Raw genomic sequence first — 24,555 nt, forward strand, 5'->3', positions numbered from 1 at the left:
CAATTCCCTATTCAATTCGTGTGTGCAAGAGCCATACTTCAATCACATGACAAGAGCCATACTTCGATCACACGACTTGACCATGGATATATTGGCCTTTGACTCAAAATGAGTGAAGAAAAATGGACTTGTTTACACTACACTATTCCTTGTCAAGGATACGAAATATTTGTATCTATTCAACAAATTTTACACAACAAACTTATCTCTCCGTGAAAAGGTTTCTATAGAACTATAAATAGTTAAATAAACTGTATCTTATAAATTTGAATATATCCTCGATTGAATTCAAACGAAAAATGCTTAAGAACATGCTCATTAAACACATGTAGCTTCTCTTTGCATTTTGAAGATATTGCTACTCACTATGATCTAAACAAAGAGGACATCCTTTTCTTATAGGAAACAAAAACAAAATCCCCTCCATCAAATCCAATGTTTGTAAAGAGATATAATTATATATAGCTATTGAATCTACATGGGATCCTAACACATTGTACAAAAAATATCACAAAAAACCATTACACTTGCAAATGTCTATATTACTCCAAATACAAGAGTTCAAGAAATCATTGATTTCATCAACTTCATTTTAGAAAATGCAACAAGAAAATACCCAATTGTGCTTGCTAGTGATTTCAACTTTGACATGTTGCAAAATAGCCATCAACAAAAAAAAAATACTTCTATTTATGCAAAACAACAACTTCAAGTTCCATACAACAAAACCAACAACTCATTATGGCTCTATGCTTGACCACTTTTGGACAAATTTCCAACGTAGTAGAGTTACATTCCATGTTTTTGATGCCTATTGGACAAACCATCACATCATCTACATTACTATATCTTGATTGCTTGCTTGGGCCATTTTGCATTTATATTCATGAAATCCTTGTGGCAGCTTCTCAAGATTTGTTTGTGTCTTCATCTATGCATAGATAAATTTTATGAATTGAACCCGTGGAGACTCAAACATGTAGTTACTACAAAATAAAATGTAGAAATATATGTACCGTAGCTATAATATAAATGTATTTTTCACTAAATCACTTTGATTCCCAATTGTTGTTGTAACATGGATTTAGTGCATACTTATCTCAAAATATTCATCCCTCAGAACTTCTAAAATCAATGACTTTTTGTTTCAATTTATCATGTTTAATCCCTCAGATACTACTATTCAACAAGAATTGTCTCACAATGGCCTAAAAAACAACTTCTCAGAAAGGGCCATTGAACCAAAAAAAAAGGAGTTAGGAAAAACTAGTGTTTGTTCTCTAGTAAGCAAAGTTCATAGCATTGAGAATTGCTAAAAAACAAAATCTTCTCTTTCAATTTCTGCAACATGTCTTAAATGATACACTTTGTATATCTTGTGGTGCCAAACATACTCACACATTCATAGGACTAGGAAAAATATACACAAATACTTTTTTATACAATTATATTAGACTTCAAGTAATTAATTTGCTTCTCTTGACGACAAGTGATCAACTTTCCTCAAGACAAAATACAATCTAGCAATACAAATTTTTAGTTCCTCCATGAGCAAGAAGCAAAGGATCAAAATACAAAAAGGTAAGAATCCTTGCATAACTTAATCTTCTTGACAAATTTTCTTGTAAATCAATTGCAATTGTATAAAAATGAAGTGACTTTGTTTCACATAAGCAGAAATTAAAAATTATGCAACCAACCCCATCCTTAATTGTACAACTTTGCATAGGAGCACAAACAAATATATTTGAGGGTGATATACTCATATTATATGGTCCATGTGAGACCATAAATTTGAATTCACCAGTAAAAGAACAACTTGTACACGCAGACCTTCTTGACAAATAGGGACAGGTGATCATGACAATGAACATAAGCAATATTCTTATAGATAAATTCTATGAAATTTTCTTCCCTGGGAACATCTATATCAGAGAATTTGGAATAAGAAACAAAAGAATCTATGAAAGAGGAGACTTAAAATGTTATATAGTGTTACATGAAAAACCTATAGTGCAAAAAATACCCTAGATTTTCAAGAATCCCATTTTGGCACCACACACAACAATACAAAATATTGTTGTGTCAACTGAAGCATGTCTAGTTGGATCTATTACAGCTACATTTATATCATGTCAACATAAAAATAGACAATTTTAAATACATATCAAATATGGTGAATGTTGAGCCTCATGATTACTTCATTTTGACACTCTCCCTTACCTATTTTTCCTTTCCTTGACCATCATCATCAATTCAATAGGCATCAAACTACAATATTTTTGACATGGTAAGGTATTTAATTGTCTTATATTTCATATTTCGTAATGCTCCTTATTATTGAGTTAATATTTGTATTGGCTACCGAATTCGCATGATTCTACATCTAATCTTTGTTTCTGTAACCAATTCCATGGTTTACTAGGATCAGAGGTATCAACTAAGAGGAGAAATAAATGGACAAGTTGAGATTGATCCCCTTAAAAATCTCCTCCTATTCATCTAAACTAGATCATCAAAAGGATTGGTCGATTGTGTGGTCAAAGGATAAAGTCAACGTGGTTTCTCAAGAGGCGAGCAAGAGTCTGAAAATCCTACGCTTCACGATTTGCTTTGTCAAATAACAAATCGTGAGCAATGATATCTCGGTAGTTGTTAGAAGATTATTTTCAATTTTTTTTAGCTAAGGTAGGCATAAAAGCCTCAAACAATTATTGACACAGGCTTTTATAAATACCATGCAGTAAACATGAATAGAAGATTGATTTTTATGTATGTGACGGTGATGTTTTGAAACTATATTTTTACTGTGTTAATGAAGAAAATACTTTGAAGTCGTAGTGTGTAGATGACTATTCGATTGAAGTTTTATGACTGCTTGTTTGTGGAGGGCCCCTGCAAATAGTGAAGGTTTTACATTCACATATCATTTTCATTTATTCATACAGTTTAAGAATTGGTTTGCACCCTTGATTTCATTCAGATAGTGATCACAATATTTCATTAATCGTTCCTTTTTCAAATTAATGTATAATGATTTTAATGGTAATGTAATTTCTTTTCATAGATTTCTTTATGATTGGATAGTGTTTCATTTCAAGAGTTAACTAATTTCTTTAGAGTTTCATTTTACAGTATTTCATTTTAAAGAATGTGTGATTTCTTTATGGTTTTCATTTCAAAGCATTCAATTTAAGAGTATGATTCATTTTGCTATAGTTTCATTTCAGAACCTTTTCAGATATGAGTGATTGATAATGGTAGATGTGTGGCTTTTCATTTTGAATAAAATCTAATTTCATTTTGGTTTTTATGCAGAGGACTTCTAGAATGTTAGATGATCAATTCTTCTTTAGAGATTAAATTTGTGTTGCAATAGATCAGTTAAATTTTTTCTTAATAAGATAGTTTGATTTTTCTTTAAAGTATCATTTTAGATAGTGTGAAGAGCATTTTTTTATTTCATTAGAAAATATCAAGAATATTTAATGTGTTAAAATCCATTTTCTTTGAAGAGTAAGATAAGAAACAATTGCATCCTTAGAAGTAAATCTCAATAACACAATCATGTACATTAACAATCTGATTTAATAAAAGGACTTCTAGCATATATAGTGCACTTGCATTTCACAAGCTTACCAACTCCGGTCAATAATTCATGTAGCAATTTAAGCCAATTAAATTTACAAACATTTTGGCATCGTTGCAAGGGATGTGTAAATAGAAGTCTTAGTCTTTTTCATTTTCGTAAATTAAAAAAAACAAACAACAAAAACAAAAACATGATATGCATAGGGAAAGAGACTCTAGGGGTAGATTTGTAGGTAGAGAAAAGAGTTTAATTCCAACAACATCACTCACCCCACCACGACCTTGTAGTGCCACACCTCCCACACAAAGTCGAATCCCATCCATCATAAGCAAACACAAAATCCCTGAGGTATTAAGATCTGAAATCCAACCTAGAGATTCACCAACTTCACCAATAGAAGCCATAATATAAGAAGAAGATCCCATGTCCCCAACAATAGGAGTAATTTTCCTATCTTCAAGTAGAGAAAAGCTTCTAGCTCAATAGCTAGAAGTTCCTACTGAAGAAGAGGAAGAAGAAGCATATTTTAACAAACCATTGATAGAAGAACCAAAGGAACTAGAGGAAGATGAAATCACAATCTTGGAACTAGAACTCTAAATTAATTCTGAAGAATCTACCATGGCTGGAGAAGGGGAAGGAGAGGTACATAATTTGAATTGTGAAAAACCAAAGGCTGGAGGAAGAAGAGGAGGGGGAGGTGGAAGAGGTGGAGGAAGATGAAGAGGAAAAGGAGAAGATATAAATCCAAAACCCTTTTGATTTCCTATCCTCGATGAAGATACAATTGTGAAAATGAAAAATATCTCACCCTCTCTCACAAAATTTAATGGACTAAGGAGTGAATATCCTGAAACATTTTTATTTGAATTTGAAGTCTTGTGTAAATCATATGATTATCTGCATGATGCTCAAAAGTTGTAATTATTCCCTACAAAACTTAAAGATGCAACATTAAAATGGTTTATGAGTTTAGGAATAAACTCCATAATAACACGGGAACAAATGAAAACTACATTCTTAGAGAAATATAAGGACTACTGTATGCCCCATAATATTAAGGATGATGTCTTTAAAATGGTATAGAAATAAGATGAAAATCTTGGAGACTTCGTTGAAAGATTTTCTTATAATGTTAAAAGGGAAAAATGAATAATCTAGATGAGGAAAATTTGAAAGCTCTATTATTGAAATCCATTAGATATGAGTGGATTGATATTATCAATCTAATGGGTAAGGGAGACATTTCAAGAGGCAAAGCAAGAACCAAGAAAAATCTAAGAGATCCTCTTTTATCAAGGATTAATAAATCTGCAGCTTGGACATTAGGTAGAGAAGAATTAGGAAATTTGCTTGATAATTTTCAAATAAATATTTTAGGGAATCTTAGTGAACAAATTGACACCCCTAAAATAGAAAACAAGCAAAAAGCTGAAAATGTTGCATTGTCCATTTTTTTCCCTAAGTGCATAATGAAACATGCCTCTAGAGAATGTCCTCTTGATTTAAAGAGTGTATAAACTTATGTTATATGTGCAAAAAATCATGATACATAATAATGTCCCTCAATACTAGGTCTTAAAGATGTATATCAAGAAGGAGGAGTACCAAATTAGGTAGATCCTCTTTGTTTTATTGCTAAAAGACCTTGGCAAAATCCACAACCAAATACAACTCAAGGTTTTAACACTCACCCATTTGCACAATCATCACAAAGTAATTGGACTGCCCCAATGCCTTCACAATCTTGGCTACAACCTTGGTCACAAGGATGGAAAATCCTTATGGAAAGTACACTAACTATCCTCAATATCCTCAATTTCCACAATTTCAATAATCATATCCTACTTTTCCTCGACAAGATTATCCTCAACTTGTTTAACAAACTCAACCTCACAATTGGAATCCACAACTTTCATTACCATTTCCTCAAAGACCAAACCAATTGTCTGTCCAACCACTCCCAAATCTGAACAATAATAAAAACTCACAACTTGTTTACAATATGGAAGGACAAAATTTTCAAACTTACATGATAAATCCACTAGATATAAACAATGTTCAACTTAGATCTGGTAGAATATTAGAGAAAAAGTCCCCATCCATTGTTATTTAGGAAAGTGAAAAAGAAAATATCTTTGAAGAAGAGAAGTCTCTTAATGAAAAATAAAAAACTAAAAAACAATTTACTCCAACACATTCAAATAACTCAACAACTATTATGGATCAACCTTGAGTATTTGTTTCAAAACCACATTTTCCTAAGAGATAAAAAATGATGAAGGGGTAGAAAAACATATTTTATTTCTTGATTATGACATGTTAGATGAACTGAAGAATGTTTGCATAAAAATTCCTTTGCTACAAGCCATTAAGGGAATACCAATTTTCACAAAGACAATTAGGGAATTGAGCATAAAAAGACTAAGAAGAAAAAAAAAAGTCAAAATAATCCAATTAGTTGGAAAAATTGCAGATATCATGATGGGTAAGACAACAATTCATAAATATATTGATCTAGGAAGCCCCATTGTGAAAACACGTATCAATGGTGTAGATATCCAAAATATATTAATTGATCTAGGATCAGTTATAAACATCATGAGTAAACAAACTATGGATCAATTAAAACTTTCTAATCTTCAATATACACCTACACTGTTACAATTGGAAGATAGGTATGTAATCAAACTTGATGGTCTATTAGAGGATATATATGTATCCTTAGATTCTCAGGAATAGCCTATTGATTTTATGATTTTAACACCCAAGAATAATATAGGAGGACATCCATTGACTCTAGGAAGACCATGGCTAGCTACAATTGATGATTTTATGTTGTAGATATGGTGATATGTTCATTTTTGATGTGATATCAACAAATAAATTCACACTATATCCATTTGCAAAAACAGTAATAGAGGTTGAAAATGAAGAACGGATAGATGATGACATTGATATAAGACAAATTTTTTCTACTTCACAAATAGATGACAAAGATCAAATTTTGAATGTAATAGAAAATAATGAATATTCATTATATTTTGAATCTAGTCAGAGTTTTCAAGAATAATGAAATATTGAATATTTATCATCTCGTAAACTATCCTTTCATTCTAGGGAAAAATTTGGCAATTCTACCATTGAAATATTTCAAGGAAAACCTTTGAATATCAACAATAATTTGGAAGGATTTCAAAAGAAATCATTAATAAAGATGTTACAAGAACATTCCTTTGTCTATGCATGGGAATATACTGACATGAAGGGAATTGATCATAATACTTGTATTCATCATATCTACATTGAAGAAAACGCCAAACCAATTTGACAACCTCAAAGAAGAATGAATCCAAATCTAAGGGAAATTGTTAAGGAGGAACTACAAAAACTATTGAATGTCAAATTCATCTATCCAATATCAGATAGTTAGTGGGTTTGGTTATCACTCAGAAGTCTTCCCTAGAAGTTATAAAAAGAAGGAATAATCTGAGGTAACAACAAACGTAATCTTTTAGACTTAGGTTCTAGCCAACCTAAGTCCAGAGAGGGCTCTCTCTTTATAATTTAACTTTGTTTTGGTGGGATTTTAGGCTAGTTCTTAGTGCTAATAAGGTTTTGATTTTGGTTGAGTGGTGGAATTATAGGAACAGATGGACAGAGCAAGGCTTTCAAGCCATTGGGCTATGGAGTCAATCAAAGGATGGCTTAACTGGATCAGATCAATCACTAAAGGAAGAATTCACAGGGCAGGCTAGCAAAGCAAAAGACAATTCATTAGGTTCCAATGGATGAGGTAGTCCTAACCAGGGTGAAAGGGCAATGAAGAATCTTTAGACCGGGATCAAAATGAAGAGCGAGAAGTGATCATGAGCAAAGGGCAACTAAGAATCCCTTACTATAGACCTAGGGGGGAAACTATGGAAGTGAGGGAGCAATTAAGAATTCCTAGACTAATATAGTTTAGCAGAAAACATTAAGAATGTCAACAATCAAGACAGAGAGAATTAAAGCCAGTTCTGAAATATCATTCCTAGTTTAACATTCAAATTTCATAGAAACACATATGATTATTAATAAACATAAAGAGAAACAATAATACACATGAGAGCAAGAATACTTATTTGATTTCCGCTTAACACAATAATCCTGTGAAATGTCTTAACTTTATTCCTTGATCTAGTAAGCTAATCCAGTCTTGATTACAATAGCTCCTTAACTTGAGAAGAAAATGTCTATAGAAATGTCTTTGAATCCACACTCAAAACATCAAAAGGTGAAGTATTTATACAAAAAGTATTTACAAAATACCTTAAAACAATATGAGAATTAATCTAGGAAATCAAAATATCTTCAAGCATGAAGATAGAGACAGATGGAAAACTGCATCATGCTGTCCATTTTATTGTGGTTGTGCTGGCTGTTGTAGTTGAACTTGAGCCCGTTGTGTGCATGGAGGTCTAGAGTGCTCTTTCACAATAAAACAAAAAATAATGAGTTTTTTAGTTTTACTCGCAAAGTCAACCGTTGGCAGCCACATGGGGAAAAGGTACATTTGGTTTTTAGCGGGAGATGTGACTTTTTGTTGTCTAGTGGGAGGCAATAAGTGGGTTTGATTGCACCGCTTTTGTGGCTGGAGTGGTTTCAGGGGGAAAGCCGCCTGATGCCACTCATCGGCCACCACGTAGCATCAGGGCCCAAAAGAAAACAGCCCATATCGGGCGGGTAAAGTTCGGGTGATGGAGGCCACCTGACATGTATGACCACTGTTGGATTAACGGGAAACCGATCACAGGGTGATCGGGGTGGGGAATTCATACAAAGGGTAATGGATGGGCCCGGCTAACATTTGAGCATGGCAGGTTTAATCAAATGATGGTTTAAGGTGAGTTAAGGGCGTCGGGGGTGATTTTATTGGCAGAGGGTTTGATTATTAATCAACCGTTGATCGATTAATTAACTCATTAGTCGGTCTGGGTTATTATAAAGTTTATGTTTCAATTTTTTTGGGGGCCGGGTATTAATACATAGGTATTTGTTTATATAACTATACAGGAAGGGTTATTTCTTTAGGGAATTAATATATATAAAGTTAAAAGTTAATGTGAAAATAAAAAAGCGCTAAAGTGTAATGTATTTCATTCATTTGTCATTGTCGTAAACACATTATACTTAGTCTTAAAGTATTTTTGGGTTTTTTGAGAAAAGGGGTCTTTTTCATGGGGGTAATCACTTTTCCTAGGATAACAAGGTTTTATCCTTAGAAAAAGGGGTTTATTAGGGAAAAATGAATTTTCCTTAGGAAAATGATGTTTTTTCTTAGGAAAAGGGATTTGTTTGGGAATATGAGTGAATTGAAGGGGGTGAATGTTTATGAGGGGGTTTGTAATACTTAGGACCTGTAAATCATTGGGTGGAGGGTCCGGTCCCTCCAGAAGTCAGAGAAATGCTCTGAGCCCCTTTGACTTAAGATTTTGGGTACTTAAGGCTTTCTATTGGAAATTAGTTAAGTGAAAGGTGTAATGAGTGAGGGAAGTTAATCAATTTGACCTTGTGGACTTGATGCATGCCCAATTTTCATCCATACTTAGAACTTTGATGATGAAGGTGATTAATATGCTTTTATGTAACAATCATCACAATTTTACGACCTTTCTTCTACTTACCCACCTACTCATCCTACCATTTTTACTTCTCTTTATTAGGGTGCACTTAAGCTAGCAAACCCTTATCAAAACATTTTCTTTTCTTTTACAATAGTAATCTAACTAAGTCTAACCTTATTACATCCAAGGGCTCAGATTAAACAATTGATCTCCTTTTATTCACTCTATCTAATCTAATTATTTGCCAAGATTAAAAAGTTTGGTCAAATTTTATTCTCTATCTATAAGCATAAAATTGAAAACATGAAATAGTCAAGTTTAAACATTTTGACTATCATGGATTGTGGCAAAGGTAACAAGCTGTACACAATCATTTATTCTGCATCAAAAGTAACTAGGAGTGGAATTTTGACGTGCACACTTTCATGGTCTTTTATTTTCTTGGGGTTTCTTTTTTTCATCTTTTTTGACCCTTTTTTATTCTTTTTTTCCTTTGATTTTTCTTTTAGGACACACCCTCTTTACATTTTTTAATTTTTTGAATATGGAAAACATTTGCAGAAAGAAAATGTATGTACATATTATAGGTTTAATCTCATCCATTCAAAAATTATGACTCCTATTGGTATAGGAACCTAATAGTGGCTCCACTTGGGGATGGCATTTCCTTGTGAAATGTCAAGAACTAGTAGATCAATGGCCTTTTGAATTACTGTGATATTACTTTGCAAATTTTTCCTTTTCACTTTCCTGCATTATTGCTATTTATGACAGTGAAACCTTTGAAGCTTAGGGCCTTCTCTTTGGGCTTCAACTCTAAAAATTTCCATCCAATCAACACTAAATTTTTTTGAAAAATAGAATATGTACAAGTGATTAGTGAAATCAGTAACTAGGATTTATGTAGTGCGTAAGAATTCGACCATTAACTAGTCCTCCTTCTACTTTTGTGCCATCCAATTCTTTGAGGAAAAAAGTATTATTGCCCCTGAAAGCATAAATGATATAAGGGCCTTTCCATAGGAAGTCAAACTTCCCATGTTTACCTTTATCCTCCCTTCTTGAGTCCCATTTCAAAACCTCATCTCCTAGGTAAAAATCTTCTACCTTAGTCCTTTTGTCAAAAGCTTTCTTGATCCTTTCCTACACAACTTCGGATCTGATATACACTTCTTCCCTGCTCTATTGTAAGTGAATTGTCTGAATGATTCTCCTTTGAATATCATTTGGCTCAACTTGCACTTCTTGGAGTAATTCCATCACTGGTGTTCCAAATGAAGATGGGAAAACAACCTCAATTCCATAAACTAATTGATAAGGATCGGTGCCAATGGATTTCTTTGTGGTCAGCCTATCTAACCACAAGGAATTTACTAACTTCTTGTTCTAGTTTTTCTTGTTATCCTCCAACAATTTTTGATGATATTCACTAAGCTCTTGTTGGAAGACTCTGCTAGTCTATTTCCTTTAGGATAGTAGGCTATGGAGTGACCCAGGGTTATATGATACTTGTTACAGAAATCAATCATTCTCTTAGATTTGAAAGATGCTGCATTGTTAGTGATGATTTTGGTGGGGCATCCGAATCTAGACAGAATGTTGGCCTCAAGGAAGCTTATTATGACAGTATCAGTGGCTTGTCTTGAGCGTATGGCTTCTATCCACTTTGTGAAAGAATCTGTAGAGTCAAGATCCATCTATGTTGGGCAGAGGAAGGTGGATGGATTTCACCAACGAAGTCAAGACCCCACTTTTGAAATGGTGCTTTAGCAGATATTGGCTTCAAAGGTAAGGGTAATTTTTTTTTCTTTCCTTCAAAAATCTAACATTTATGACATGAGGTTACAAATTTCTTTACATCAGAAAACAGAGAGGGCCAATAAAAACCGGCTCTTAGGATCTTGTCATCTGTGGTTTTCAAGTAAAGATGCCCCCCCGCAGTCACATGCATGAAACTCCTATAATATTTTGTCAGATTCTTCTTTTAACAAACAGTTAAGAAGGATGCCTTCGTGACTTTTTCAAAATAAAGCATTGTCAATTATGAAAAACTTCAAAGATTTCATTTTTAAGAACCTACTTTTAGTCCTAGATAGTTTTGGAGGAGCTTGTAAATTTTGTAGAACGTATATAATGATAGCATACCATGTTGAGTCAGTAAAGGCCTGGCTAATCAATGGAGTCGCCATCTCCTCTTCATTATCCAATTCTGCAATAAAATCTATGTCTAAGGCCTGACAGTTTGATTCATCCATGAGCTTGGCTAAACCTTGGCCTTTGATCAATTTTGTAGGTTTAATTTCTAAGTCATATTCTATTATAGTAGCCATCGATTTCCCTCTCTTCCCATATGGACCATCCTGTGTTAGGATGTCTCTGAATATAGCATTTGGAATTGTTGTGGCCACAACTACCACCCTATCAAAACATGCCTTGGTAGGAATTTTGAATGGGTCCCCTAAAGTTGATCTTCCACCTCTCTGAATGATCTGTTTTATTCCAGAGGCCTTAACTCGTTGATCGAGCCAAATCTCCAATTCCTAATGGTTAAGCCCCCCTCTTTAAACATCTGCTGCATGATCCATTTATAATCCTTTCTAGTCCTTCATTCATATCCTCCATCGGCACCTTTCAACCTTCAAAAACCTTCCATCGCACCTTCATCTCCATTATAACTCTTTATAATAGAAATACTCAAAAATATGCATAAATCACCCTTTTTTGGCCTATCGCAATTAACATTGTGCATTGCTCTCTTCCAGACCCGACGACATTATCAACCCAAATACATATATTTCAGGTCCGGAAGCCCCATCGCATATCACAATCAGCGGGGTCCGGGGCCTATATATAAGGCACATCGTTATACCCCGGACCCGCCGATGATTATAGAGCCTGGCATATAATATTTCAAGTCCGGCCTAATGGCTGGATGCCGGTTTTCCCATATACTCTTGTGTTTTTTGAAAAAACATTGAAGTCGGGGTTTTTCAAAGGGAAGGTTTACATTGCGGATGCACCAAGATTATTAACCGTGATATATATATTATCGGGTCCGGAACCAATCGCATATCGCAATCGGCGGTGTCCACGGCGTGAACATAAAGCGTAGTCTGATATGGCGGACCCGCCGGGGCTATTAAATATAACATATATATATATATATATATATATATATATATATATATATATATATATATATATATATATCAGGTCCGGCCTAATTGCATATCGCAATCGGCAGGGCGCTGGGCCTGTGTATATTGCGATATGGCGGACTCGCCGATCTGATTAAGCATAATATATATGTTATCAGGTCCATCTATCCCCCATCGCAAATCGTTACCGGCAGGGTCTAGTACTCATGCATAAGGTGCGACATCACACAACAGACCTGCCGATGATTATAGGCTCCGATATATAATTTTTGAAGTCCGGCTGTAGGGCCCGACTGTGGGTTTTCACGTAGTTTCCTGTGTATTTGAAAAATGCTATAGCCATGGTTTTTAATGGAAAATCCCATATGGTGGACCCGATAGGGTATAGGTTCCCGTCTATAGTCTTTCGAGTCCAGATTTTTATGTGTTAGGCCATGATTTTCAATGCAAATCGGATTTACATTCACGAGACTTAATCATTGCATAAATTAAAAAGAAGGGGGGATTCTTTCACATTTGATGTTATAAATGCAAGATTCATGTTTTGTAGGCATGTTTTCCATATTTCTCACAGTCATAACTGATATGAATTATTTTTGCAGGCAAATTCGAGCAGACCCGGTAACGGATAAATGTGAGTTGTATCAAGATGACACCTCTGCTCCACTGGTGTCAGCATTGCGAAACACACTCTGCTAGAGGGAATACGGACCGCCATAGTGCATGATGGAGGTGCTCTCTGTGTTCAGTTGAAGCACTCATGATAGCGATGTTCCATCAAGATGTCATCACTGCCAGATACATCACAAAGCATGCCAGATGTGGGATGATGGGGACAACATCTTCAGTTTCCTTTATGAAATGAAAGATAATGATAGCCATTCCACACAACTCCAAAGAAATGATACACAGTCCTTCTCTGTTACAAAGGCATCCATTCATTCCCCCATGAAGTGGAACGCTCCACCAAAAGTGACCTTGGCATGTCAGCAGTTTCATCGACCGTTCTCATCTGTATATGCTGATTTGTGTAATGAAAAGGGTGTAAGTGAAAGGTGAAGGAAGATGGAGGGTCATTCAGGACTACATAAGTATTACCTCTAGATAGGAGAGAAGGGCTATTGGTTTGGAAAAAACAGCTTTGATTTATTGTGAATAAAGAGGTCTGTTTGGTTCAAGAAAGAGCCCGTTGTTTCAAATTTGTTTCCATTTTCTCTAATATGTTTAGAATCAGTGTATTATTGCTGGTATAAAGACAAATGAGATTTGCTTTATGCATATTGGTAACTTGCAGTTCATGGTTACGCCTGGTTATTTGAATATGATTCAACATCATGGTTAAATCATGAAAGGTTGTTGATTCGGAACTAAATTGGACATCAACTGCAAGCTTCTCTTCCATAAAATGGAATGTGTATTCCTGTATGAATGATTGGATTGCAATTAAGGATTAATGCAGCATTGTTCTTATGTGAACCAATAATTGATTTATTTAGACTTGGAATTCATATATGATGTTTAACCACTCTTTTTCATTCTCCTGCAGGATAGATTAGGATAGTTAGAATTAGACTAGAGTAGGTTGAAGTAGTGTAGATAGGATTCAATACATAGTGGTTAGCTATTTTATTTTGTTGATGTAATTGAAGCCTTCTTCCCATAAGCAATCTTTCAACTCATTTAACAGTTTATGGGGTCCCTTAAAACCCGTTGGAACTAGCCATTCCAAACGAAAGCAGGTCTAATTGGGGCTTGTGATCGGGTTAGTTCCCCTTGTTGGTATAGCGAAAATTCGCCATGTCAACAAATTGGCGCTAGAAGGAGGGCCTGAACCGACATCCACATCTTTTCAAGATTTCATCTATAAGTGCCACGCATGGATTCAAAAGGACTAACGTATGGATTGTAGAGGCTGAAAAGACCACTCCACCCATTTGAAAGATCCACATTTCGAGGAAACAGAGACCTCTCTAAGTCCTGTTTCTGGGTCACCCAAGTAAGAGAGATTGTGGGAGTACCCTGTCACTTAGGAAAAACCAGTTAGAAGACTTACTCGGGCTTACGCTCGTTCCCTATCCCAGATCCCTATCTTTCAGTCTTTACCTCTGACATCAAAAAGAATGCCAAGGGTCTATCACATAAACGAAGAGACATCTGCAGCCCCTTCTCTTGAAGATATTGTGCTTGATTCTTTGCAGAGTATCGACTCTCCTTGGGAAGAAATTCCTGAAGATTCCCCTTCTGGAAGCAACCCTTGGCTTGATTTGAAAAATCCTAATCAATAAACCCTCAACCAGAACCTACATATCCATAACATGGCTAGCGTTCCTCCCCTAGGTGGGAATCAACCTCTACTTCCCCCTCCGGGTGGGAATCAGTGTCCGCCTCCTCCAGGAGCACTCCCTCGATGGCTTGCACAAAATGTTGTAGCGGTACTTGGGCAGCAACATCCCTTACCCAAGAACGAAGAAAGAGTATTGCCTAAATTTGACCCTGAGTGGGGAGATGTGGCTGATAACCACATTCATTCCTTCTTCCTAGCCGTGCGCATGTTGGGGGTAGTCGATGAGGATGTGGTATGTTGCTTGTTTCCTTTTACTCTGGTTGGTTCGGCTTCCACATGGTACTTTAGCTTGAGAATAAGATTGATCACCTCATGGGATGCCTTTTAGAAGGCTTTCTTAGACAAGTTTGGTGATGACAAAATTCCTGTGGCCTTAGTTTTAGAACTATCTCGTTTGAAAATGGACACCAAAGAAATGGTCAAGGATTTTAACATCTGGTTCAATGCTTCATTCAACAGAATCTCAACCACCGCTAGACCTACTGTGTTGGGTCCCTATAATACTAGTGATTACCCCATTACTATTGTAGTTGTATCCCATATTAATATTGTTGTGCCCCTATTGTCCCCATATTGTTATTACTGTGCCCCATAGAATCCCTCTATTGTTATTTTTGTGGCTTTATATTATTATTGTTAGGTCGGCTGGGTTATATTGTGACTCCTTAGACTCCTATATATAGAAAGGAGGTTTTTTCATTTGAATCATCAAAGAATTGCTCATTTATGTAATGTAAAGGAGGTTGCCCCCTCGAAGAGGCTGAATTCTAAGGCATGGATCTCTCTTTTCTATCTTTTTGTGAGCTGGTTTCATAACATACTGATGAGGTGCTCATGGAATTCTACATCTCTACTCCCACTGTCCCCACTGCGATGTGGGTCAAGAGAAGTAACACACAAACCTCACAAGGTGCTATCGATGAAGCAATAAAAGTCAAGAACGAAATGATCAATCTTAAAACATGTCATCATATGACTGAAGGAAAGAAAGCCTCTCAGTCATCCAGGAAAAGTAGTGGGAATGATAACAAAGTGGCTGAGGGCAAAGAAACGAACACCACAGATGTAAAAGGTTTACATCAGATCATTAAGAAATTGACCAACACAGTCATAGATACGAAAAGGAATTCTAGTGAGAGTGGAGGAGAGTATAACAATAGAAAACGCTTCAAACTTTTCTTTCGCAAGAAGATAGAAGGTGTTCATGGTCAACTTGCGTTGCCTGATCCACCCAATGAAGGGAACCTAAATATGGAGGAGCTGGCTCTTATTGGATCGCTCCTTAACAAAGAAGGACCTATAGTGGAGTTGGAGCGAGAACAAGAAAATGAGGAGGAATACCAAGTAGAAGAGCCTGTGGACAAGAATCTCATATCAACGTACTGTGGGATTTCTATACAAATGAGAATGATGATGACGAAGGAGATAGTAGGGCAGAAATCCACACTAATGAAATCCACACGCGAATTAAGGGGACACTTGCAGGTGTGATGAATCCTGTAGACCAAACAAAGAAAGATGTCCATCCTTTGAATGCATCCGCTCCCAAAGTTCTTATTGAGGAGGGCAGATCAAGTGGTCAGTTCAAGAATACACCAGTGGAAAAGAATCTAGAGAAAGAGAACACAGCTCCCACTGCAACGAAGGCGACTCCAAATGGTAAACTCCCACCAAAGAACAACAAAACTGGTACGTTTACTCTACCTATCCTGTTTATAACATTGATTACAATATTGTGGATGATCTTAAGAAATCTAGGGCCAATATCACATACTTTGATTTGTTGAAATTAACGCAAAAAAGAGATATGCTCTTGAAAGCTATGAATGAGAAAAATTCCCGAACTCCCACCATCCCAAGCAACGAAACCAAGAATTCAGTGTCTAGACCTGTCAACACCTCCATTACAACTCAAATGCCATTATCTATGGAAGCCACTCTGTCCAAAATCAATTGAAACCCCAAGATGTTAGTGTAGTCATGATAGGAAGAAAATAAAAATCCATGACCCCACCTTTCCTGATCACATTTTAAATCCTCAACATGAATGTACACAATTGCTTGGTAGATTATGGTGCCTCATCCACTGTGATGCCTTATGTTGTTGCTAAAAGACTACATGCGATACACGAGAAAACTGGGACTCAAATTATGCAATTGGACAGGACCAATGTGAAGGTAATTAGAGAATTGAAAGATGTGTTAATTTGGATGGGTTCTAAACCACAATATATGCAAGTCATTGATAAAGTGGTAGTCGATATACCTGAGGTTTATGGAATGCTGCTTAGTAGGGACTGGTCAGCAAAACTGAATGGATATTTCTCGACTGATTGGTCCCACCTCTTGCTGCCTCAGAAGGGAAAAGGTGATATGCTGAGAGTTGATCGAGAGAGATACATGAAGTATGTAGTAACGGAACTGAATGGTTCCAATGAACTTGCAATGTTTACCAACTCCATCCTTGGGAATTATAGTTTGAATGTTTATGCTACAGAAACCTGTTTTGGAGAATTCCATGCAGAAACAGTTGAAGAAACTTTGACATACACACAATTGGAAACTCCCTCCCATAATCGAACTGATGAACTATCCTATATTATAGTAGATGATAGGACTAATTTCATAGATAGTAGTTCAATTGATGTAACATTAGATTCTATATTTTGGACACTCTATTTTGATGGCTCTAATTACCTTGAAGGTGCAGGTGCTGGGAGAATTTTCATTGACCCGCAAGGGAACCAACATTTGATGGCCAGCTAGTTGGAGTTTGCATGCACCAACAGTACAACAGAATATGAAGGCTTGCTGCAGGGCCTGAAGAAAACGGTTGATATGGAGGTAAAAAATCTTAAATTTTTTGGTGACTCGCAGATAATCATGGATCAGGTAAGGGAAAAGATACATTACAATTCACCACACTTGGTAAGGTACCAACATGAGGTATGGAGCTTAATTGACAGTTTTGATTCTTTTAACATCACATACATACCTCGAGGGAAAAACCTAGTTGCTAATCTGATGGCTAGTATGGCTACTAAACTTTTTCTTGATTTTAGATTGAAGAAGAACAAATGTTATGTTGAATTTATTTTTAGACCATCTGTGCCTGATAACATCTCAAATTGGTAGGTGGTTAAAGATGAAAAGCTTATGAATGGGAGTAAAGAGGAGGTTAAGCCCTACCAACATAAGCTTCGTAAGATGCATCCAGGCCCAGGACCATTGGCGAAGAAAGAGTTTAACAAAATGCTGGATGCTAAAATCATCTTTCTGGTCATGCACACCCCTTGGGTAGCCAATCTCATGCGAGTAAGAAAGAAAATTGGAAACATCAGACTATGTATCGATTTCAAAAACCTAAACCAAGCATCGTAGAAAGATAGGTATCCTTCCCCTCCTATAGAACACACTCTCCAGTGCGTTTCTGGGTCTGAAATGTTGTCCCTATTAGATGTGTTTTTAGGATATAATCGAGTATTGTTGTCTAATGGAGATCATCTTAAGAAAACATTCCAACACTTATGGCTGAGCCAATTTCAAGTTGTGGAAAAAATTGGTCAGGGAACTCATAGATTAAAAACTTTACAGGGGGAAACTGAAAAACTCCTTGTTAAAGGCCAACATCTCAAAATATAGTTCGAGTAGCCACCACATGGTGGTTACCTCCTGAGTAGGTTAGGATGCATTTTATTTTGCTATTAGTTTAGTCACGTTTCTGTCTTTTCCTTTCCTGTTTTTCTGCAAAACTCATTCTCCTTCTGTTCTGAATTACATTCCTTTTTAGCCAACTAATTTCAGCCCCCCAGTCTCGTTTCTTACCTTTTCAAGAGTGCACTTACTCGTCACCATCAGCATTTAGTTTCCTCATTAACATGCTAGCGAGTCTGCCGATTCTAAATCCATCATTACCTTGCAAATCAAACAAATTTCCAATGAGCCCATGACAACTTGTAAATCAGCGGTGGAATTCAAACCGAAGCCACTCATTGGCATTTGTTGGGAACTAGGTGAGATCTGTTGATAACTTGGACATTTGGAGCATGTGGTGGCATCTTAATAAAACAAAAAATGTGTAACTACAACAGGATTGGCATGGAGGAACGCTGCATTTTAAGTAAATCCCACTCAGACCTAGCCTACACTTTCCTGTAATGTTTACAGTCATTCTCCATTGGTCCCCGTCCACCACACTAAATTGTCCAATACATGTTATCTACAATTAAACCTCCTTTCATGGGCTAAGCTCATTGTCATATACCCTGTGGCAAATCCAATTGTGCTCTAGTCCTTGCGCCTAAAACTGTAAGGACTTATTCAAAAGAAAATGAAATGTCAAGTCCTTGTGCCAATCTAGAAGGACAGGTTGTTTGGGAAGCCGGTTAGAGTAGGGACTATTGCTGGGCTCAGAGTACCGGTTGACACAACAAGCCAAACCTTGCTTAAGCAGTTTAAAAATATTGCATGATCCATGACTGCGCCCCATTCAATCAATGAAAATATAACACTAAAATTCTCATATAAAGTGCACATAAACATATCTACATCAAGTTTGAGTAGCAGTAAAGAGTTGAGGTACACACCTAAACAGGTATTGACAAATGAGTGACGGCCCCGAAAGGATTTTTTAAAGTAGGAAACAGGTAAAGGAAGGTCAATAAATTCCATAAAATTGCCATTAGAGAATGCCTGTCAAAACCCTATCAGTAAGTAGAAGCTATTTGTGTTTATCCCACCTGAAGCAATTAATGTTGAAGTGGAACCCATGCTTGTTCATTCATACAGTTTGCATTTCAATTTTATCTTAACACCTTGATGATTTATTGATCTGAGGTTTATTTGGAAACAAAGATAACTGGTTTGCCCAGCAGTTCACCATTTGTTGTCGCTACAACTACCACCCTATCAAATCTTGCCATGGTAGCAATTTTGAATGGGTCCCCTAAAGTTGATCTTCCACCTCTTCGAATGGTCTGTTTTATTCTAGAGGCCTTAACTCGTTGACCGAGCCAAATCTCCAATTCCTAATGGTTAAGCCCCCCTCTTTAAACATCTGCCACATGATCCATTTATAATCCTGTCTAGTCCTTCATTCATATCCTCCATCGGCACCTTTCAACCTTCAAAAATCTTCCATCGCACCTTCATCTCCATTATAACTCTTTATAACAGAAATACTCAAAAATATGCATAAATCACCCCTTTTTGGCCTATCGCAATTAACATTGCGCATTGCTCTCTTTCGGACCCGACGACATTATCAACCCAAATAAATATATTTCGGGTCTGAAAGCCCCATCACATATTGTAATCGGTGGGTCTGGGGCCTATATATAAGGCACATCGTTATACCCTGGACCCGCCGATGATTATAAAGCCTAGCATATAATATTCCAAGTCTGGCCTAATGGCTAGACGCGGGTTTTCTCGTATACTCTTGTGTTTTTTGGAAAAACATTGAAGTCGGGGTTTTCCAAAGGGAAGGTTTACATTGCAGACGTGCCAAGATTATTAACCGCAATCTATATATTATCAAGTCCGAAACCAATCACATATCGCAATTAGCGGTGTCCATGGCGTGAAATTAAAGCGCAGTCCGATATGGCGGACCCATCGGGGCTATTAAATATAACATATATATATATATATATATATATATATATATATATATATATATATATATATATATATATATATATATATATATATATATATATATATATATATATATATATATATATATATATATATATATATATATATATATATATATATATATATATATATATATATATATATATATATATATATATATATCGAGTTTGGCCTAATCACATATCGCAATCGGTGGGGCCCTGGGCTTGCGCATATTGCGATATGAAATATGGCAGACCCACCGATCCGATTAAACATAATATATATGCTATCGGGTCTGCCCCTCCCCCATCCCAAATCGCTATCGGTGGGGTCTAGTGCTCATGCATAAGGTGCAACATCACACGGCAGACTCGCCGATGATTATAGGCTCTGATATATAATTTTTTATGTTTGAATCTACAGCTCGGCTGCAGGTTTTCACGTAGTTTCTTGTGTATTCGAAAAATGCTATATCTGTGGTTTTTAATGGAAAATCCCATATGGCAGACCCAATAGGGTATAGGTTCCTTTCTATAGTCTTTCGAGTCTGGACTTTTATGTGTTAAGCCATGATCTTCAATGGAAATCGGATTTACAATCACGAGACTTAATCATTGAATAAATTAAAAAGAAGGGGGATTCTTTCACATTTGACGTTATAAACACAATATCTATGTTTTGTACGCATGTTTGCCAAATTCCTCACAGTCATAACTGATATGAATTATTTTTTCAGGCAAATTTGAGTAGACCCGGTAATGGATAAATATGAGTTGTATCAAGATGACACCTCTACTCCACTGGTGTCAGCATTGTCAAACACACTCTGCTAGAGGGAATATGGACCAGCATAGTGCATGATGGAGGCACTCTCTGTGTTCAGTTGAAGCACTCATGACAACGTTATTCCATCAATATGTCATCACTGCCACATATATCACAAAGCATGCCAGTTGTGGGATGACGAGGGCAACATCTTCAGTTTCCTTCAGGAATTGACAGAGAATGATAGCCACTCCACACAGGTGCAAAGAAATGATACATAGTAGTTCTCTGTTACAAAGGCATCCATTCATTCCCCCATGAAGTGGAAAGCTCCACAAAAAGTGACCTCGGCATGTCAGCAGTTTCACCGACCGTTCTCATATGTATATGTTTATTTGTGTAATGAAAAGAGTGTAAATGAAAGGTTAGGGAAGACGGAGGGTCATGCAGGACTCCATAAGTATTACCTTCGGATAGGAGAGAAGGGATTTTGGTTTGGAAAAAACAACTTTGAATTATTGTGAATAAAGAGGACTGTTTGGTTCAAGAAAGAGCCTGTTGTTTCAAATTTGTTTCCCTTTTCTCTAATATGTTTAGAATCAGTGTGTTGTTGTTGGTATAAAGACAAATGTGATTTTCTTTATGCATATTGGTAACTTACAGTTCATGGTTACGCCTGGTTATTTGAATATGATTCAACATGATGGTTAAATCATGAAAGGTTGCTAATTCGAAACTAAGTTGGACATCAGTTGCAAGCTTCTCTTCCATAAAATGGAATGTGTATTACTGTATGAATGATTGGATTGAAATTAAAGATTAATGCAGCCTTGTTCTTATGTGAACTAGTAATTGATTCATTTAGACTTGGAATTCATATATGATGTTTAACCTCTCTTTGTCATGCTCCTGCAGGATAGATTAGGATAGTTAGAATTAGACTAGAGTAGCTTGAAGTAGTGTAGATAGGATTCAATACATGGTGGTTAGCTATTTTATTTTGTTGATGTAATTGAAGTCTTCTTCCTAGAAGCAATCTTGCAAATCATTTAACAATTTACGGGGTCCCTTAAAACCCATTGGAACTAGCCATTCCAAACGAAAACAGGTCTGGTCGAGGCTTGCGATCGGGTTAGTTCCCCTTGTTGGTATAGCAAAAATTCGCCATCTCAACAGGAACATAAGCTATTACATGAGAATATAGGATGTAAACTTTGAAATATTTGATGGCTTTGACTAGAGAAAAATCTTTCTTTTCCATTATATTGTACTTTAAAGGTGCATCCCTCAGGGATTTGCTAAAGAAGACAATAGGTTGTTCAAAACCCTGATAATTCTTCTGCAGTAGGATTGCAGCAATTATGTGTTCTGAGGTGAAAGAAAATATAATGAAATCCCTATCAAACATTGTACTGATTAGAACTGGTGTTTCTGTTAAGGCTAGCTTAATATCTTCAAAAGACCTCTTAGCCTCAAGTGTCCATTTAATAGTTGAATCATTCTTCAACATGTTATTTAATAATCTAATTAGTTCTACTAAGTTAGAAATAAATCTTCTCAGAAAGTTGATTTTACCTAAAAAGGCTTGTAGTTCTTTGATGCTCCTAGGATGTGGTATCTGTAAGATGGCTTCAATTCTTGTAGGATCTATTCGGATACCATCTTTGGAGATTATGTGTCCTAATAGTTTTCCCTCTTCTTACTGAAATAAAGATTTTTTAGGATTCAAAGAAATACCATGCTTTCTAGACTTGATAAAGACGTGCCTTAGATGATCTAGGTGTTGTTCATTAGATTTAGAGAATATTGTGATATCATCTACGTATATTATAAGGAAGTCATGGATTTCCTTAGCAAAAGCTATATCCATAGCTCTTTGAAAGGTGGCCCCTGTATTCTTTAACCCAAAAAGCATCTTCACATACATGAAAGTTCCCCAAGGAGTGGTGAATGCAGTTTTTTCCGGATCGTCTAGGTGTACTAAAATATGGTTATAACCAGAAAACGCATCTAACAATGAGATTCTGTTCAAACCTACTACCCTCTATAATATGTGATCCATTTTGGGAAGAGGGTAGTTATCCTTGAGTGAAACTTTATTGAGATTTATAAGGTCAACACATAGTCTAATTTCACTAGTTTTCTTTCTCGTGCATACCAAATTAGAAACCCAATCAGAGAATCTAATTGGTGCTATGATCTTAGCTTCGTACATTCTTTTGATTTCATTTTCAATAGAAGGCAACAGAATAGGATTAATCCTTCTAAGCTTCTGTCTAAAAGGTTTCTGGTTTTATTTTAGGGGGATAGTGTGTTGTATTATGCTGGTGTCATAGGACTTGAGGTCCTCATAACTCCAAGCAAAAACATCTTGGAATTCTTTAAGCAGTTCTATGTATTTCACTTTTTCATTAGGAGGTAAAGACTTTGAATGTTTTATCAATTTAGGATCTTCGTCAGAGACTATGTTACACTCCTCTAAGTTCAATTTTAAGGGTTCCATTTTCGGTTTTCTAGGGACTTCGTTTAAATCAAACAAATCCTCCAAAGGAGTTAATCCTTTGGGCAAAAAATTGTCTTTGAGATTGATGATTTCAAAGTCTTCGTCGATTATCTCATCAATTTCAACTTGCTTTAGGTTTTGAATATCTGATTTTGTAAACTTTGTGGAATGGAATCTATCTATCTCTTCATCTTGTAATTTGTTAATTTCTATTTTATCTATAAAATCAAGATCTAATGTTATGTCAGTATCTATGTTGCTATTTACAAATTCTTCATCTAAAGTTAGAAAATTGTTTATTTGTTGGTCATTAGTGAATACTTTCCATTTTTTCAAGTTGTCAGGGATAGTAGGTCTATCAGCAGCGTACTGATGGTTAGGTTGAAATGGTAACTTACAAGTGCTGGAAAACATAGCTAAACTATGAGCTTGCATATTGTGTTTTCTTGGGATGACTGCAAGCTTAGTTTCTAAAATAATATTTAATATTTCTACAATTGTTCCTCTATAAAAGCATAACCTAGGATCTCTAGTTGTATATACAACGTTGATTTGTTTTATGACCAACTCAGAATCTCCCATCATAGAAACTCTTATGGCTCCTAACCTTTTAACCAACTTGAGGCCTAACATAAGTGCTTCGTACTCGGCCATGTTATTAGTGCATTTGAAGATTAACCTATAGGCATGACCCTCTGAGTGATCATTCTCTAAATTGTAAATCCACACTCCTGCTCCTGCACCTATTTTGTTCACTGACCCATCAAATTCAAGATGCCATAGTATTTCATGTTCATAATTCTTACTGTCTGGGGGAACAAAATCTTCTTTGGCTAAGGTATCTTGATCATCTTTTTTATCTGAAAGCTCTTGAATTTGGACAGTTTGATTATCTACTACAACTGCAATTTCTTTTGGTTCTGAAGTAATGTTGTTTGAAGTGTCTT

The sequence above is a fragment of the Pinus tabuliformis genome, chromosome 9 (genome assembly GCF_031772625.1).
Source record: "Pinus tabuliformis cultivar Carrire ecotype Pingquan chromosome 9, CPIR1, whole genome shotgun sequence".
In the NCBI taxonomy this organism is placed as follows: Eukaryota; Viridiplantae; Streptophyta; class Pinopsida; order Pinales; family Pinaceae; genus Pinus; species Pinus tabuliformis.